Raw genomic sequence first — 19,938 nt, forward strand, 5'->3', positions numbered from 1 at the left:
ACATCACCTCAATCTTATGTATCTTTTAATTTGTACTTTATTATAAGTAATTGTTTAACATTCATATTTTTCTGGTTGACCAGTCTATAAGATCCCCAAGGACTACCATTGTGTCTCTCTCTTCTACCCCTCCTTCTTCTGTAAGAGTATAGAATTTGGCATTTGGCAGACAAAGAATACACATTTGTTGAAAAAATATCATTTCTCATGTGTTGGAAGACTTTTTCATAGTGGCTATATCCATATAATCTTGCACTTCTCTCATACTTTTTATGACTGTTATATATCCCAGAATATTCAGTAATAGTGAAACATGAAACACACAGTAAATGAAAGAATGGTGTGAAGACATTTTATATAGTGCCCATGTCATTTCCTGGAGAAGGCAATGGCACCCCATTCCAGTACTCTTGCCTGGAAAATCCCATGGGAGGAGGAGCCTGATGGGCTGCCGTCTATGGGGTCGCACAGAGTCGGACACAACTGAAGCGACTTAGCAGCAGCAGCAGCAGCATGTCATTTCCATAAGACAGTATTTGGGCTGGGAATGGAAAAAACTCTCTTCAGGATCAAAATTTTACCTTATGCAGGGGTTTGGCAGGTTTTCAGTGGAGTCTTCCAACAAAATCAAAATTTGGTAAGACTGATTGGGGAAATTCAAAATCCCAATAGCTTATTATCAACCAAAATCAGTTTTACCCATCAATTCATACAATGTAGTGCATCTTCCTGAAAAAGAAAATAGGTAAAGGAATATATGGTAACTTGTGAATATATATCCATTTTTTCTTAGAAGAGAGACCAATAAAGTTTCAGTTCTGTATTGGCCAAGATGAACAAATAATGCCAGCATTTTACAATTTGAACAAACATATGTAGAGAAAAAAGAGAGGGAAAAACACATGTAAGTGAGAAACTTACATAGCTCATAATATCTTCTTCCCTTGGCACCTTTGAATCTTTCTAGGTTCATGTAACTATTAAAGATTAACTCTTGTATCACATGTTACAAGTTCACTCAGTTCAGTTCAGTTCAGTTCAGTCACTCAGTCGTGTCTGACTCTTTGCGACCCCATGAATCACAGCACGCCAGGCCTCCCTGTTCATCACCAACTCCCGGAATTCACTCAGACTCATGTCCATCGAGTCAGTGATGCCATCCAGACATCTCATCCTCTGTCGTCCCCTTCTCCTCCTGTTCACTAATAGATTTTAATTCTAAGTCAATTTCCCTCTGTAATTATTTACATATGTGACGAATATTGCAATCTAAATGATCTTGTTTATCACTGTATAGCATTAGATTTGTATCACTTTCATGATATTTTTGCATTTTTACCTAATGTTCTGACCTTTTAAACATTTTTAAACTAACTGAGGATCCCATCTTCCAGGGAGAACCCAGCATTGTGTGATTGCTATGAACCCATTGGCAGGGGAAGCTTCTGGTGCTAATAGGTTAGAGGGAGGATTCTAAAATGGTGCTTGCCAGGGTTGGTGTCAGAATTATGGAATGAGATTCCAAAAATGGCTACCACCAGAGCCATATCCCCAGGTGTAGTCCCAGCTGCACAATGCCTCCCCAGGAGATGCTCCAAGATCAGCAAGTGGTTCTTGCCCAGGTGTCTTTCAAACTACTGATTTCACTGGCACTCAAACTAAGTGAGATTTTGTGTACACCCTTTGAGAACAGTCTTTGTTTACAGTCTCCTGTTTTCTTGAATGTAAGCCCCTCTGGTTTTCAAAGCCAGATATTCTGGGGTATATCTTATGAAAATAGGGAGCTTGATGTGGGGGCTAAAACCCCTGTCTCCTGGAGGAGGACCTCTATGGTTCTGATATTCCTTCTGTTTGTAGGTGGCCAACTTCAGGTTATGGGTCCCAGTTAGACTGTATCTCTGCTCCTCCTACTTATCTTGTTGTGGTGCCTTCTTTATATCTGTAGTTGTGGAAAGTCTTTTCTGATAGTCTTCAGGTTGTTCTCAAAGATAATTGCTTTGTGAGTAGTTGTATTTTAGTGTGTCCATGGGAGGAGATAAGTCTAGGGTCTTTCTACTTCACCAACTTGATCTCAGTCACATAGATACTGTTTTCTAAAGATTGTTAATGACTTTCCACATTAAATATGGACCAACAGCATGAAGAATTTGCACTTCTCACACTTGTTTCAATCTGGTCTTCAGGTCACCTAGTCAGCCACCAGAGGATCCTGATTACTCATGAGAACTTTTCAGAGGATAGATAAAGGTAAGAAGAGACCCTCCAGTGGTTTAAGAAGCCTCCTTAATGATGCAGATCTCACCAGGAATCAATAGCCTCCCCTCCTATAGCTACAGTCTCAACCTTTTCTGTATGTTTTGAAGAAGAAACTTATTGTGGCACTAAATTCTTGAACCATCTGTGATCAAGAAAGTGTATGATGATCGAGATGCACTAAATGAAATGATGGCTTTCACATCCATCTTTATGTTATTTATTTTTCCTGTCCTAAAAATTTTGAAACATTCTGACTGTATAGATTACTACAATCTAATGGCAATGGAAGGCTGCTTGATAACTGCCTAAAAAGGAAAAAAGGATGGGCAGCTAAGGAACTATCTTATGATTCAGTCTGTCAAGTGTGTTCCTCTGTCTAAGTTTGTGTCTTTCGTCTCCAGAAAAAGTATAAATATTGGAAAAACTAAAAATAAATATTAAAAAGCACATCAGAATGAGTGATAAGGGAGATTCACCTGCTAAAGACTGATAAAAATATTCCTTTTTAGTATTTATAACTTGGTTAAAGGATCTCCTTTGTTAATTTCTATTCTTAGAATAAATCAGCAATGCTGTGAAGGCTCCTTGTTCAAAGAATGACATAAAAATTCTGGAAAGCCAGGCTAGAAAACCTGCCTTGGTTGCAAAAGTCTATTTGCACCAGTCACTTGCACTTCTGTCCCCGTACTTACCTAAAATTTCTCTAAGCTTTTTTATGGCTTTGGATTATTTGCTTAGTATATATTCACACATACATTCCATTCACAGCCCAGCATCCTATTGTGACTTTTTGCTATTTTTTGCCATGTCTTCCTTCACTTTGATGTGCATGTGCTTATTATGTTACCTCACTTACAAGCTGCTTTTCTATGACCTATGATTCCTGATTAACTTTTATCTTAGAAACTTTAATCTCTGAATTATTTATTTTAGAAACATTGGTCTTTGGATTATTTGCTTAGTCTTTTATTTTAGATAGGCCTAATCATCCTCCCACTTCATTCACCAACCAGCTTTCTACACTGACTGTTTGGCATGTGATGCCCTTTATCACTTCACATTAACTCGCATGACCCTGCTATGGAACCTCGTCTAAGAGTTTATATTCTATGACCTGTGATTCTTGATTAATTTTTAGCAGATTTGTTCCTAGACTTTGGCCTTGGTTCTGTTCTTCAAGCCTCTACCTCCTATCAGTTCAGTTCAGTTCAGTTCAGTAGCTCAGTCGTGTCCGACTCTTTGAGACCCCATGAATCGCAGCAGGCCAGGCCTCCCTGTCCATCACCAACTCCCGGAGTTCGCTCAGACTCACGTCCATCGAGTCAGTGATGCCATCCAGCCATCTCATCCTCTGCCATCCCCTTCTCCTCCTGCCCCCAATCCCTACCAGCACCAGAGTCTTTGCTAATGAGTCAACTCTTCACATGAGGTGGCCAAAGTACTAGAGTTTCAACTTGAGCATCATTCCTTCCAAAGAAATCCCAGGGCTGATCTCCTTCAGAATGGACTGGTTGGATCTCCTTGCAGTCCAAGGGACTCTCAAGAGTCTTCTCCAACACCACAGTTCAAAAGCATCAATTCTTCGGCACTCAGCTTTCTTCACAGTCCAACTCTCACATCCATACATGACCACTGGAAAAACCATAGCCTTGACTAGACGGACCTTTGTTGGCAAAGTAATGTCTCTGCTTTTGAATATGCTATCTAGGTTGGTCATAACTTTTCTTCCAAGGAATAAGCGTCTTTTAATTTCATGGCTGCAGTCACCATCTGCAGTGATTTTGGAGCCCAGAAAAATAAAGTCTGACACTGTTTCCACTGTTTCCTCATCTATTTCCCATGAAATGATGGGACTGGATGCCATGATCTTCGTTTTATGAAAGTTGAGCTTTAAGCCAACTTTTTCACTCTCCTCTTTCACCTTCTTCAAGAGGCTTTTTAGTTCCTCTTCACTTTCTGCCATAAGGGTGGTGTCATCTGCATATCTGAGGTTCTTGATATTTCTCCCAGCAATCTTGATTCCAGCTTGTGCTTCTTCCAGCCCAGCGTTTCTCATGATGTACTCTTCATATAAGTTAAATAAACAGAGTGACAATATACAGCCTTGACATACTGTTTTTCCTATTTGGAACCAGTCTGTTGTTCCATGTCCCATTCTAACTATTGCTTCCTGACCTGCATACAGGTTTCTCAAGAGGCAAGTCAGGTGGTCTGGTATTCCCATCTCTTTCAGACTTTTCCACAGTTTATTGTGATCCACACAGTCAAAGGCTTTGGCATAGTCAATAAAGCAGAAATAGGTGTTTTTCTGGAACTCTCTTGCTTTTGCCATGATCCAGCAGATGTTGGCAATTTGGTCTCTGGTTCTTCTGCCTTTTCTAAAACCAGCTTGAACATCTGGAAGTTCACAGTTCAGGTATTGCTGAAGCCTGGCTTGGAGAATTTGAGCATTACTTTACTAGTGTGTGAGATGAGTGCAATTGTGTGGTAGTTTGAGCATTCTTTGGCATTGCCTTTCTTTGGGATTGGAATGAAAACTGACCTTTTCCAGTCTTGTGGCCACTGCTGAGTTTTCCAAATTTGCTGGCATATTGAGTGCAGCACTTTCACAGCATCATCTTTCAGGATTTGGAATAGCTCAACTGGAATTCCATCACCTCCACTAGCTTTGTTCATAGTGATACTTTCTAAGGCCCACATGACTTCACATTCCAGGATATCTGGCTCTAGGTGAGTGATCACACCATCGTGATTATCTGGGTCATGAAGATCTTTTTTGTACAGTTCTTCTGTGTATTCTTGCCACCTGTTCTTAATATCTTCTGCTTCTGTTAGGTCCATACCATTTCTGTCCTTTATCGAGCCCATCTTTGCATGAAATGTACCCTTCGTATCTCTAATTTTCTTCAGGAGATCTCTAGACTTTCCCACTTTATTGTTTTCCTCTATTTCTTTGCATTGATCGCTAAGGAAGGCTTTCTTATCTCTTCTTGCTATTCTTTTGAACTCTGCATTCAGGTGCTTATATCTTTCCTTTTCTCCTTTGCTTTTCACTTCTCTTCCTTTCACAGCTATTTGTAAGGCCTCCCCATTCAATATATATGTAATCTTAATCTTAAATATTGCATATACAATATATATGTAATCTTAAATTATGCTTGTAAATCTTCTTAGCCATTGAGAGCAATAAAGAATTTCTGCCAAGGACGGTTTCCAAAATTTTTACAGTAAAAATCCAAACACAAATATATATATATATATATATATATATATATATATATATATATATATATTTGAGTAAAAGGTAGTGAGGGAACATCTCTCTTGGCAAAGAGAAGTTTGGTTAGTTTAGTGATATGGAGAACGTCTTTTATGAAGACCACCACAATGAAGAGAAACTAATCTTCTCTATTTTGTAGCACACTTGATGCTTACCATAATATTTCTCCAAATCATAGATGGAGTTTTGAAATTAGAGTCTCCTATTTTTCTTTCATATAATGCAATATGCAAAGTGATTACTCTGGGGCCAGACTGCTATGTTTTAATCCCATCTCTGTCACTTCCTCCCCATGAAAACTTGAATAGGTTACCTTACTTAAGTTTCTATATGTATAAAATGAGAATAATATTGCATATGAATAAGATCTCTATGCCTCTATCCTATGAATTAATAAATATGATGGTCTTAGATTTCCTGGAAGAGAGTAAATTCTCAAAAAATATTTACTAATTTCCTTCTGCTCCCCAAATTAGTAAACAACAGCAATGAAGAGGAAGCTCAATACATATTTGTTGTTGAATGGATACACTCACAGAATCAAGATTAGAAGTCAGATATGAAAAATCTATTGGACTGTCACCCTTTGCTTAATTTTTCAAACTGCAGGTGCTATAGAATCAGAAAGCAAACATCGATAATCAAATATTAACCCCCGATGTTTTTTTATATTCTAATATTAATCCCTGATGTTTTAGGTTTCCATAGTCAATTCAGTCACTCAATCCTAACTGACTCTTTGCAATCCCATGGACTGCAGCATGCCAGGTTTCTTCCCTGTCCATCACCAACTCCCAGAGATTCCGCTACCTCATCTCCAAGATTTGGTGATTCCATCCAGTCATCTATCTCATCCTCTCATCCCCTTCTCCTCCTACCTTCAATCTTTTCTAGCATTAGGGTTTTTTTCCAATGAGTCAGTTCTTCATATTAGATGGTCAAAGTACTGGAGCTTCAATTTCAGCATCAGTTCTTCCAATAAATATTCAGGACTGATTTTCTTTAGGATTGACTAGTTCGATCTCTTTGCAGTTCAAGGGACTCTCAAGAGTCTCTCCAGCACCACAGTTCAAGAGCATCAATTCTTTGGTGCTCAACCTTCATTGTGCTCCAACTCTCACATCCGTACACGACTAATGGAAAAACCATAGTTTTGACTACACTGACCTTTGTCAGCACAGTAATGTCTCTGCTTTTTAATATGTCTAGGCTTATTTTAATATGCTGTCTAGGTTTGTAATAGCTTGTCTTCCAAGGAGCATGTGTTTTTTAATTTCATGGAGCAGTCACCATTTTCAATGATTTTGGAGCCCATGAAAATAAAGTCTGAAAAAGGAAATGGCAAACCAGTATTTTTGCCTTGAGAACCTCAGAAACAGCATGAAAAGGCAAAAACATATGACACTGAAAAGTGAACTCCCTAGGTTGGTAGGTGCCCAATATGCTAATGGATAAAGTGGAGTGGAAAAATAACTCCAGAAAGAATGAAGAGCCTGAGCCAAAGTGAAAACAAAACCCAGTTGTGGATGTGACTGCTGATGGAAGTAAAGTCTGATGCTGTAAAGAATATTGCCTAGGAACCTGGAATGTTAGGTCCATGAGTCAAGGTAAATTGGAAGTGGTCAAACAGGTGGTAGCAAGAGTGATCATTGAAATTTTAAGAATCAGTGTACTAAAGTGGACCAGAATGAGTGAATTTAATTCATCAGGTGAACATTATATCTATTGTGGGCAAGAATCCCTTAGAAGAAATGGAAAAGCCCTCATAGTCAACGAAAGAGTCCGAAATGCAGTACTTGGATGCAATCTCAAAAACGACAGAATGATCTCTTTGTTTCCAAAGCAAACCATTCAATATCACAGTAATCCAAGAATAGCCCCAACCACTAATGCCAAAGAAGCTGAGTTTGAATGGTTCTATGAAGACCCACTAGACCTTCTAGAAGTAACACCAAAAAAGATGTCCGTTTCATTATAGGGAGCTGGAATGCAAAAGTAGGAAGTCAAGAGATACCTGGAGTAACAGGCAAGTTTGACCTTGGAGTACAAAATGAAGCAGGGCAAAGACTAACAGAGTTTTGCCAGAGAACACACTGGTCATAGCAAATACCCTCTTCCAACAACACAAGAGAAGATTCTACATATGGACATCATCAGATGGTCAATACTGAAACAGATTGATTATATTTTTTTTGCAGCCAAAGTTGGAGGCACTCTATACAGTCAGCAAAGACAGGATTGGTAGATGACTGTGGCTCACATTATTAACTCCTTATTGCCAAATTCAGCCTTAAATTGAAGAAAATAGGGGAAAACACTAGACCATTCAGGTGTGACCTAAATCAAATCCCTTACAATTATACAGTGGTAGTGACAAATAGATTCAAGGGATTAGATCTGATAGACAAAGTGCTTGAAGAACCATGGACAGAGGTTCATAACATTGTACAGGAGGCTGAGATCAAAACCATATCCCAAAAAGAAATGCAAAAAGGCAAAATGGTTGTCTGAGGAGGCCTTACAAATAGCTGAGAAAAGAATAGAAGCTAAAGGCAAATGAAAAAAGGCAAGATATATCCATCTGAATGCTGAGTTCCAAAGAAGAGCAAGGAGGGATAAGAAAGCCTTATTAAGTGATCTATCCCAAGGAATAGAGGAAAGCATTAAATGGGAAAGACTAGAAGTTTACTTAATAAATGACATTTAATCCGTTGAGAGAGAAGGAATAATACTAGATAACTCTCGGAGAAACTCATCCACAACTACACAATTTTTCTTCTTAATAGAGAGACTAGATGATGGAGATGTTAGAGAGATTAAAATAATAGAAGATTTGAATCTAGAGTGAGATGTCAGGAACTTTGATTCTGAAAGCTAAAAGGAACATCTGTTCAGTTCAGTTCAGTCGCTCAGTTGTGTCCGACTCTTTTTGACATAGAAATGTGGTGGATTCATGTTGATGTATGGCAAAACCAGTACAATATTGTAAAGTAATTAACCTCCAATTAAAATAAATTTATATTAAAAATAAATGTTTAATTTTAAAGACAAATAAACACAAAGTTTATACAAAATATCAGATTGCTTTGTGTGTGTGTATATACATATATATATATATATATATATATATATATATATATATATATATTTTACTGATCCAGGTTTAAAAAGATATTTCCTCATGGCTAACCTTCATTTGATTTTAAAGATATTTAATGAAGTTTCTTACTATAGCATATTTAAAATGGCTATTACTCTTTGTAACTCTTCCTATTAAGAGGTGGAGGCAATTTCTTCACCCTTTGAATTTGGGTTTGCCTCCTGACCTGTTTTACTAATAGAAGGTAGCAGAAGTCATTTTGTGTGACTTTCAAGTCTAGACCTAAAACTTTCATACAACCTATTCTAGAATTCTGCTACCATCTAAAAAGGTCCAGGGTTTTCTGTTGGAGAGGTCACCTGGAGGAAACAATCAAAGTATCCTGCTAATTTGCCAAACCCCAGCCATGTGAGTAACACTTTCTTGGACTGTTCCACCTCTGCCAAGCCTGGTAACTAACAGTAGCATAAAGATTAAGCCCAGGCAAAACCCATTGAAGAGACATTTTCCTAAGCCCAGCCCAAATTTCTGATTCATAGGGTCATGAGCAAACTGCATGGTTTCTCTTTTAAACTGTGAGTTTTAGGATAGTTGCTTTTACAGCAATAGATAAAAGACATTATAATTTATGAAAAGTGCAATGCATACATAGCTTTCAAAATAAATAAGCCTCAAGAATATTAACATATGGGACTATTACTGTCAAATAGAGGAACATTTCCAATGTCACAGAGTTCTAGACTACTTTGCACATTCTCCTGAATAGTTGATACCTTTTGACTAAGAAGTTGTTATATTTCCATTTTGACACTAAACATAAGAAAATACAAATTATACCACCCTAACCCACACAAAGAAGATAAGATTTCTTTTCATCTACTGGAGGGAAAATGTAATAAACCAGGCTTACTTAATACTTCACTGTAAAATTTATCCCACTTCTTCTTGTTAAAAGTCTCAAGTGAAGAGTCAAAATATAGATCATAAACTATATTTGCCACTCTCTCCATAAATGTCATTTTGTCACTTATTTAAACTATGATAATAGGTATGTAGGAAGGAGGTCATATAAGCCCTCCACAGAGTTTTTCATACGTATTGCCAGTGGTAAATCGAAGACTGTGGACCAAAGGTAGGGTAGGTAGTTTAGCCAGCAGCACGGCACAAGGAGAAATTGCATCTCTAAGAATAACATCACATCTGGACTCTCTCAGTTTTTTCATAAGTTTTTTTGTTTAAAACTGCATCTGCACAGAGCTTTTGAACAGTATCAGAATATTTGTGATATGTTTTTTGCATCTTTAAATCCTATACCCACAATGTACTCTCTAGTAATTCATATGCCCACATCTTGATCTATTTCATGAAACACAAATCAGGCTCATTCTTAGTGAAGGATGTAGGATAAGACACAAATTTAAGGGTAGATGGTTTACTGGGATTCACCAGGATGGAAGCTGAAGATGCTAGCACAGTCACTTCATGATCCCTCTGAGCAAGTTCATCCAAAATTGTTTTAAATTGATCCAGTCACTCTATTCCATTGGCTATACCAGAACCTTTTCACAGAAGTCACAGCTGAAATAAAAAGAAAGCACAAGAAAAGCCCATCTCTTAGACATCTTCATAAAATCCAAACCTTCTTCATAAGCTTCCTTAACTTCAGAGGTAGCTCTCCTTTATATCCGGGACAGAATCAATTAAGTAGTTAAAATATAACTGCCACTTGGTAAGGTCACAATGACTATGAGCTAAAGATTCTTTCCAAGAGTCTGCCTTAGCAATTTCTCTGCAAGCTAATCTCCAGTTCAGAGGCTTTGGAAAGCAAATATTTAAAAGCATACATGATTTTGTGCTTCTGTGTACAATAAATCCCAGAATCACTGTAAATGCTCTGGCTCTAGGATAAGAGGAAATTACCTAGGATGTAGGAAATTTGCAGATAAGAAAGCAGCATGTGTCAACACAGATACATTCTGATTTATTTGAGCATTCCAAGCATTTCTTTCTGCATATTTTTACATCTATTTTATTAGCTCCATTTCATTTAGCTCACTTTTGTTCTTTTGAGTGAAGTTATTCCTTCCTTTTTTCCTCTTTATATGAACATGAGCATCCTTTGAGTATAACTTCAGTCAGTTTAGTATAGCTTTAGTCACTTTCCTTTGAGAATATTGCTTCTGAATTATGATCATTTCCTTTTCTGAACATTTGTGTCCTTCCTTCTATTCCTCTAACTTCTTTAGCACTTCCTCAAAACTTACTCTTCAAAAGAATTTCTTCCCTAAGTACCTTCTTCTGAACTTCATTTTGTATCTTACTTTTGTAATTGAGATATACGATATTAAAAAAATCTTACCAGAAATTCCTATCAAATTAGAAGCAGGAAGGAGAAGATGCATGTAATGTAAATAATCTATTGACCTGAAATTAGATGAGAATCTCTCTTAAGAAGGATTTGGATATAGGTTCTAAGCAAAACATTCATTCTGCGAGTGATATAAGCTTTGATATCTTGGACACTGAGAAAAGAGATAAAGGAAAAATATAGATTTGAAAATCTAGAAAAGGAAAGGGAAATGGATCTCCATGTCCATGATGGAGGCATTACTTTTAGTCATGACAATTTTGGTTATGAAGCCTCTTGTAAGTCCCTTTAGAACACAGAACAAATCTCCCTGGGAGAATAAAGAAGTGATATTCACAAAGTGGTGTTGGTGCAGAGAGTACTGACTATTGTTTTGTCAAGTATAAAAGGTATGTACGGGGAATCTAGGTTTAGAGAGCAATGTGAAAAATCATGAAAGCCTGAAGGAACACATTTTCCTCAGAGTATGAGAAGAAATTTACTGTGGTTATATAAATATTTGCTCTGTAAGCTGTGAGGAGCCTTGGAAAGTTTCAAGTCCTGGCGAGATATTTCCTTATTTCATTCCTGAAAATTTCTTATGGCAGGTTGTGAGAATGTAGATATGAGATGAAAGAACCCTACAAAAAGGGGGTTGGCTAATCTGGAAAGTCTTAAAATTTCCAGAGGAGAGGTAATTAGCACTTGAAAGAACGTGAAATTTAAAGTGCTAGTTACTCAGCCATGTCCAACTCTCTGTGACCCCATGGACTGTGGCCCACCAGGCTCCTCTGTCTATGGAATTCTCCAGACAAGAGTACTGGAGTGGCTTGCCATTTCCTCCTCCAGGGAATCTTCCTGACCCAGGGATAAAACCCTGCTTGGAGTCAGTGTTTGAGTTGCAAATCAAATGATTTCTTGTTGAATTATTATTTCTCAGATTGATTTTATTTTAGCTTTCAGTATTTGTGTCCATGAGCTATAACAAGAAGATCATTTCAGTGATCCATTTACAAAATGAGTATTGGGTTATAAGGTGTTCTGTTTCTTATCACCATGTCTCTATAGAACCTGTTAATATAAAGAAATATTTTCCTTCCACGATGGGAAAGACAGAATCATAGAATTTAACTTTGTATTAGTTTATTAGTTCTTTTTTTAAAATTACTGGTGTAACAACTTACTATGCACTCAGAGCTTTAAACTTTACAAATTTACTTCTTAGATCAGAAGTCTGATGGACTAAACTCCAGGTGCTGGCACAGCTAATCATGTCTTTCTGGAGGCTTAGGGGAAGAATCTGTTTCTTTTTCTTTCTCAGATTCAGGAGGCTGCCTGCATTCCCTGGTGCATTTCTCCCCTAGTTCCTGCTTTCCAACCCCTTCCTCCATTCCAAACTCAGCATCAGCAGATTCATTTCTTCTCATCTTGCTATGTTTCTGGTTCTCTGAACCTAGATAAAGTTTTCTGCCTTTAAGAAAATTTGGATATGACTAGATTGGCTAGACCTGGATAATGCAAGCTATTCTCTTCATCTCAAAGTTTTTAATTATAATAGCATCTACAAAGTTCACTAAAATTCACCATGTGTGTTGGCATTTTCACAGTCTGGGGATTAGGAGTTAGATGTCTTTTTTGGTCATTATTCTGCTAACCACAGTCTATCCTCTGGGCCCCAGAGTTTCATATTCATCACATATGTAAAATATATACACCTCATCCTTTAGTTTGTAAAAGTCTCAACACATTACAGTATGATCTCAAAATCCTAAATCTCATCCTTTATATCATCTCAGTCAGGTATGGGAGAAGCTCTGAATATGATCCATTTTAGAGCATAATCCCTTTGGGTCTAAGGAACAAGTTATCTGCTCCCCAAATATAATGATGACAGATCTAGCATAACACTATAGACACTGTGCTTCAAAGGAGGAGGAAATGGGGATAAAGTGAAACTTCCACTACTCCCTCTGGTTTGAATGATTCACACCTTCAGTGTCTCCAAAGAGTCTTTTGTGTGACTGAATACTCTGATCTTTGATCTTTCTGAAGTATTAGCAAAAAATTTGATAGCCACACACTTGGCTTTTTCTTCAGAGCATTTTTGTTTTGTTTTACAGTCAATCTCTTAATACTAGTTTCCTTAGCAATCTGGACAGACTGAATTTCACAAGTCATCAAGTCCAGGTTACTTTTTGTTTAACACTTCTTTCATCACTTTAATGTCTCTACTGTCACATTTTACTATAAACAGCAAAAGAAATCAGTCAGTATCTTGAAGCTTTGTTTGGAAATCTCAGCTAGATGTACAAGCTTGTCACTTACAAATCCTTCATTACATGTAGTCATAGTACACACTTTCTTTAAGCTTTCTGATACTATATGACAAGATTTACCTTTCATCCAGTTTCTAATCATATGCTTTTCATTTCCTTTTGAGCATTCACTGGCAACAAATTTAATGTCAATATTTATATTAACAGCTTGCTTTTTTTGATTTAGGTATTCTCTAAGCCAGTTTATTTATTTATTTATTTTTACTATGATCCTTGTTATGTTTTTTGGAGTACATATTGCAGAGACTTGCTTATATGTCCTGCCCATAAGATATTTCTCAGGCAATTTATGTCCTTCTATGTTGTGAACTCAATAATATATTGCCAATGGCTTGGGAGTAAGAAAACAATTAATTCTTCTTAGAGAAGCAATATAACTAACATTTTATTATATAGTAGTGGGAAAACCAATTTCCTAGTACATCATAGACAGAAATCATTGACCTGCATCTAATGTGTTTTGTCCCTGAGGGTCTAGTCAGTAGTTGTGATATAGAAATAAAGAAGCCCATAGGAATGACAGAAATAATAATGTTATTATTCACATCATCACAAGAAGGAGCATCCATATTATAGTCAGTTTATCATTATTAGAGAAAATGTGAAAATTATAAGGATGTTCTCTTAGGTGATATAATCTTAATTTATAATCTATAAAACATCATCAGTTCAGTTCAGTCGCTCAGTCGTGTCCGACTCTTTGCAACCCCATAAATCGCAGCACGCCAGGCTTCCCTGTCCATCACCAACTCCCGGAGTTCACTCAGACTCACGTCCATCGAGTCAGTGATGCCATCCAGCCGTCTCATCCTCTGTCATCCCCTTCTCCTCTTGCCCCCAATCCCTCCTAGCATCAGTTTTTTTCAATGAGTCAACTCTTCGGATGAAGTGGCCAAAGTACTGGAGTTTCAGCTTTAACATCATTCCTTCCAAAGAACACCCAGCACTGATTTCCTTTAGAATGGACTAATCGGATCTCCTTGCAGTTCAAGGGACTCTCAAGAGTCTTCTCCAACACCACAGTTCAAAAGCATAAATTCTTTGGCACTCAGCTTTCTTCACAGTCCAACTCTCACATCCATACATGACCACTGGAAAAACCATAGCCTTGTAAACATCTATAAACATCTAAAAAATCTGTAAAACATAATAAATCTAACTAAAGCCTGATTATGCATCCAAATCCATAGAGTAAAATCCCAGAGAATCTGAAATTACTGGAATATATACATTTTAAAGACAAATTGCTATGTAATACATGCCAGGCCAATTCTAAAATAACATTCTGTGTAGGTTGTTTGGAAGGAATTCAGATCAAGAAAGAACCTGACCTGTAGTTCCAAAAAAAAAATTTTTTTTTGAGAAAACTCAGACTGATCTTACATTTTTAAAGAAGATTTTAAATAAAGGGGCTTATTTATATTTTTCTAGGATAGATCTGACTTTGCCACTTTTCCCCCAAATTTATACTCATCCACTCCTACCCTAGCTGAGAAGTTTAGAATTGTTTATCTGATTATTTGGAAGCAATTAGATTGATTGAGTCACATTATGAATGGGCAAGTGAGGTGGTCCAGTGGCTAAGACTCCATACTCCCAAAGCAAGGGGCTTGGGTTTGATCCCTGGTCAGGGAACTAGATCTCACATGCTGCAGCAACTAAAGAGTTCACATGCTGTAACTAAAGATCCTGCATGTCACAACTTAAAAAAAAAAATCCTGCATGCAGCAACTATGGTTAAATAAATAAGTTATTGGGAGGAGGAGCTAAGATGGCAGAGGACTAGGATGGGGAGAACCCTTTCTCCCCCACAAATTCATCAAAAGAACATTTAAACGCCAAATAAATTCCACAAAACAACTTCTGAATGTATGCAGAGGACATCAGGCACCCAGAGAAGCAGCCCAAGTCTTTGAAAGGAGGTAGGAAAAAATATAAAAGACAAAAAAAGAGACAAAAGAGGGAGGGATGGAGTTCCATCCCGGGAAGGGAGTCTTAAAAACAGAGAAGTTTCCAAACACCAGGAAACCTTCTCACTGCCAAATCTGTGCCGAGCCTTGGAAGCACAGAGGGCAACATAACAGGGAGGAAAAATAAATAAACAATTAAAACCCGCAGATTGTGAGCCCTACGGTAACTCCCCCAGCAGAGAAGCAGCACAAATGCCTGCACATGCCACTAGCAAGCGGGGGCTGGGCAGGGAGGCGTGGTACTGGCTGCATCGCTTAGAGTAAGGATCTGGCCTGAATACCCTGAGCGCTATCTGAGTGAAATAATTTGGGCTAGCAAACCAGACTGTGGGATATCTACCACGCGAAAAGCCAGCACTAACCTAAGATACCGCTGGGCCTGTGCACGGAACAAAGGACTGAACAGAGATAGCTGGCTGCAGACCATCCCCCTCCAGTGACAGGCAGCCAGAGTCAGAAGCGGGTAATCGCAGCCCCAGAGAGACATTATCTATAAAAATGTAAGCAGGCATCTTTGCTAACTAAAACTTCTTGGGGGTCTGGACGGTTAATATCTGCCTGAGAAGATGTGCGGGTTGTACACCTAGACAACCAAGCCGCGGGGAGGAGATAAGTTGCAGCAATCGCGCTCGCCAAACAACCTGAGCTGCTCGGACCTGGAAAGGACACAAAACGCAGGCCCAACGGAGTCTGCGCCTCTGAGGACCACCCGAGTGCCTGAACCTGAGCGGCTTGGACCTGGGAGGTGCAGGCAGCCCAGGGCCAGCCACGGATGGTTCCCGGCAGAGCAACCTAGAGCCTGAGCAGTGTGGGCAGGGAGGCTACATGCACCGTGAGCGGGGGCAGACCCAGTGAGGCTGAGGCACTGCGAGCACACGCCAGTGTTATTTGTTTGCAGTGTCCCTCCCTCCCCACAGTGCGACTGAACAAGTGAGCCTAAAAAAAAAAAAAAAAAAAAAAAGTGTCCACCACCGTCCCATTTGTGTCAGGGCGGAAACCAGACACTGAAGAGACCAGCAAACAGAAGAAGCTACAACAGAGGGAACCGCCTTGGAAGCTATAGGCAATAGATTAAAACCCTGTGGTTAGTACCTAATACATAGGAAGGGGCCTATAAATCTTGAGAAATATGTCGGACCAAGGAACTAGCCAAAAATGAACTGAACCCACAATACTCACAACAAAACCAGAGAAAGTCCTAGATATATTTTTACTATTTTTACGATCATTATTTTTTTTTCTTTTAATTTTTTAAAAAAATTTTAAGTCCTCTATTATTCCTTAATTTTCACTTTTATAACCTATTACTTTGCAAAAAAAAAAAAACCCTATTTTTTAAAGCAAACTTCATATATACATTTTTTATAATTTTTTGACCTTTTTTTTTCTTCTTTTCTTTAGCTTTGTATTTTTGAAATTCCAAACTCTAGATTTTTAACTTTAGCTTTTTGCCATTTGTTATCAATTTTGTACCTATAGTTTTTTGGGTTTTTTTTTTATAATTTCTGTGACTTTTTTTCTTTTTTTTCTGTTTCTTTCTCTTCTTCTTTTATATAACATTGTATATCTGAAATTCCAAACTCTACTCTAGATTTTTAATTTATGCTTTTTGGTATTTGTTATCAATTTTGTACCTGTATTTTCTTTATAATTTTTGCAACTTTGTTTGTTTTTGTTTTTGTTTTTCTCTTTCTTTTTCTTCTTCTTTTTTTTAACATTGTATTTTTGAAATTCCAAACTCTACTCTAGATTTTTAACTTTTGCTTTTTGGTATTAATTATCAATTTTGTACCTATATTTTCTTTATAATTTTCACGACCTTTTTTTTTTCTCTCTCTTTCTTTTCCTTCTTCTTTTCTTTAGCATCGTATTTTTGAAATTCCAAACTCTACTCTAGATTTTTAATTTTTGCTTTTATGTATTTGTTACCAATTCTGTACCTTTAAGAACCCAATCTTCAGTTCCCATTTTTCACTAGGGAGCGAGATAAATGGCTTGACTGCTCTCTCTCCCTTTGGACTCTCCTTTTTCTCCACCAGGTCGCCTGTGTCTCCTCCCTAACCCCTATCTACTCTACCCAATTCTGTGAATTTCTGTGTGTTCCAGACAGTGGAGAACACTTAGGGAACTGATTACTGGCTGGATCTGTCTCTCTCCGTTTCATTCCCCCCTTTTATCCTCCTGGCCACCTCTGTCTCCTTCCTCCTTCTTCTCTTCTCTGTATAACTCCGTGAACATCTCTGAGTGGTCCAGTTGTGGAGTGCACATAAGGAAGTGATTACTGGCTAGCCCACTCTCTCCTCTATTGATTCCACGTCATTTCATTCGGGCCACCTCTAACTCCCTCCTCCCTCTTCTCTTCTCCATGTAATGCTGTGAACCTCTCTGGGTGACCCTTACAGTAGAGAAACTTTTCATCTTTAATGTAGATGTTTTATCAATGGTGCTGTATAGAAGGAGGAGTATTGACACTACTGTAAAAATAAGACCGATAACTGGAAGCAGGAGGCTTAAGTCCAAACCCTGACTCCAGGGAACTCCTGACTCCAAGGAACATTAATTGACAGGAGCTCATCAAACGCCTCCATACCTACACTGAAACCAAGCACCACACAAGGACCAACAAGTTCCAGGGCAAGACATACCAAGCAAATTCTCCAGCAACACAGGAACACAGCCCTGAGCTCCAAGATACAGGCTGCCCAAAGTCACCCCAAAACCATAGACATCTCATAACTCATTACTGGACACTTCATTGCACTCCAGAGAGAAGAAATACAGCTCCACCCACCAGAACACCGACACAAGCTTCCCTAACCAGGAAACCTTGACAAGCCACCTGTACAAACCCACACACAATGAGGAAATGCCACAATAAAGAGAACTCCACAAACTGCCAGAATACAGAAAGGACACCCCAAACTCAGCAATTTAAACAAGATGAAGAGACAGAGGAATACTCAGCAGATAAAGGAACAGAATAAATGCCCACCAAACCAAACAAAAGAGGAAGAGATAGGGAATCTACCTGATAAAGAATTCCAAATAATGATAGTGAAATTGATCTAAAATCTTGAAATCAAAATGGAATCACAGATAAATAGCCTGGAGACAAGGATTGAGAAGATGCAAGAAAGGTTTAACAAGGACCTAGAAGAAATAAAAAAAAGTCAATATTTAATGAATAATGCAATAAATGAAATTAAAAACACTCTGGAGGCAACAAATAGTAGAATAACAGAGTCAGAAGATAGGATTAGTGAATTAGAAGATAGAATGGTAGAAATAAATGAATCAGAGAGGATAAAAGAAAAATGAATTAAAAGAATTGAGGACAATCTCAGAGACCTCCAGGACAATATTAAATGCTACAACATTTGAATCATAGGGGTCCCAGAAGAAGAAGACAAAAAGAAAGACCATGAGAAAATACTTGAGGAGATAATAGTTGAAAACTTCCCTAAAATGGGGAAGGAAATAATCACCCAAGTCCAAGAAACCCAGAGAGTCCCAAACAGGATAAACCCAAGACGAAACACCCCAAGACACATATTAATCAAATTAACAAAGATCAAACACAAAGAACAAATATTAAAAGCAGCAAGGGAAAAACAACAAATAACACACAAGGGAATTCCCATAAGGATAACAGCTGATCTTTCAATAGAAACTTTTCAAGCCAGGAGGGAATGGCAAGACATACTTAAAATGGTGAAAGAAAATAACCTACAGCCCAGATTATTGTACCCAGCAAGGATCTCATTCAAATATGAAGGAGAAATCGAAAGCTTCACAGACAAGCAAAAGTTGAGAGAATTCAGCACCACCAAACCAGCTCTCCAACAAATACTAAAGGATATTCTCTAGATAGGAAACACAAAAACAGTGTATAAGTTCGAACCCAAAACAATAAAGTAAATGGCAACGGGATCATACTTATCAGTAATTACCTTAAACATAAATGGGTTGAATACCACAACCAAAAGACAAAGACTGGCTGAATGGATGCAAAAATAAGACCCCTACATATGTTGTCTACAAGAGACCCACCTCAAAACAGGGGACACATACAGACTGAAAGTGAAGGGCTGGAAAAAGGTTTTCCATGCAAATAGGGACCAAAAGAAAGCAGGAGTAGCAATACTCATATCAGATAAAATAGACTTTAAAACAAAGGCTGTGAAAAGAGACAAAGATGGTCACTACATAATGATCAAAGGATCAATCCAAGAAGAAGATATAACAGTTATAAATATATATGCACCCAACACAGGAGCACCGCAATATGTAAGACAAATGCTAACAAGTATGAAAGGAGAAATTAACAATAACACAATAATAGTGGGAGACTTTAATATCCCACTCACACCTATGGATAGATCAACTAAACAGAAAATTAACAAGGAAACACAAACTTTAAATGATACAATAGACCAGTTAGACCTAATTGATATCTATAGGACATTTCATCCCAAAACAATGAATTTCACCTTTTTCTCAAGCGCACATGGAACCTTCTCCAGGATAGATCACATCCTGGGCCATAAAGCTAGCCTTGGTAAATTCAAAAAAATAGAAATCATTCCAAGCATCTTTTCTGACCACAATGCTGTAAGATAAGATCTCAATTACAGGAGAAAAACTATTAA

The 19,938-nt window shown here is 37.9% G+C and overlaps 1 pseudogene; it reads right to left on the minus strand.

Annotated features, from left to right (window-relative positions):
• Positions 1-10,258, minus strand: part of LOC133249167 (UDP-glucuronosyltransferase 2B18-like) — a 29,330-nt pseudogene extending 19,072 nt beyond the window's left edge.
• Between the last annotated feature and the right edge of the window lie 9,680 nt (positions 10,259-19,938).

Source organism: Bos javanicus, chromosome 6, assembly GCF_032452875.1.
Source record: "Bos javanicus breed banteng chromosome 6, ARS-OSU_banteng_1.0, whole genome shotgun sequence".
Classification (NCBI taxonomy): domain Eukaryota; kingdom Metazoa; phylum Chordata; class Mammalia; order Artiodactyla; family Bovidae; genus Bos; species Bos javanicus.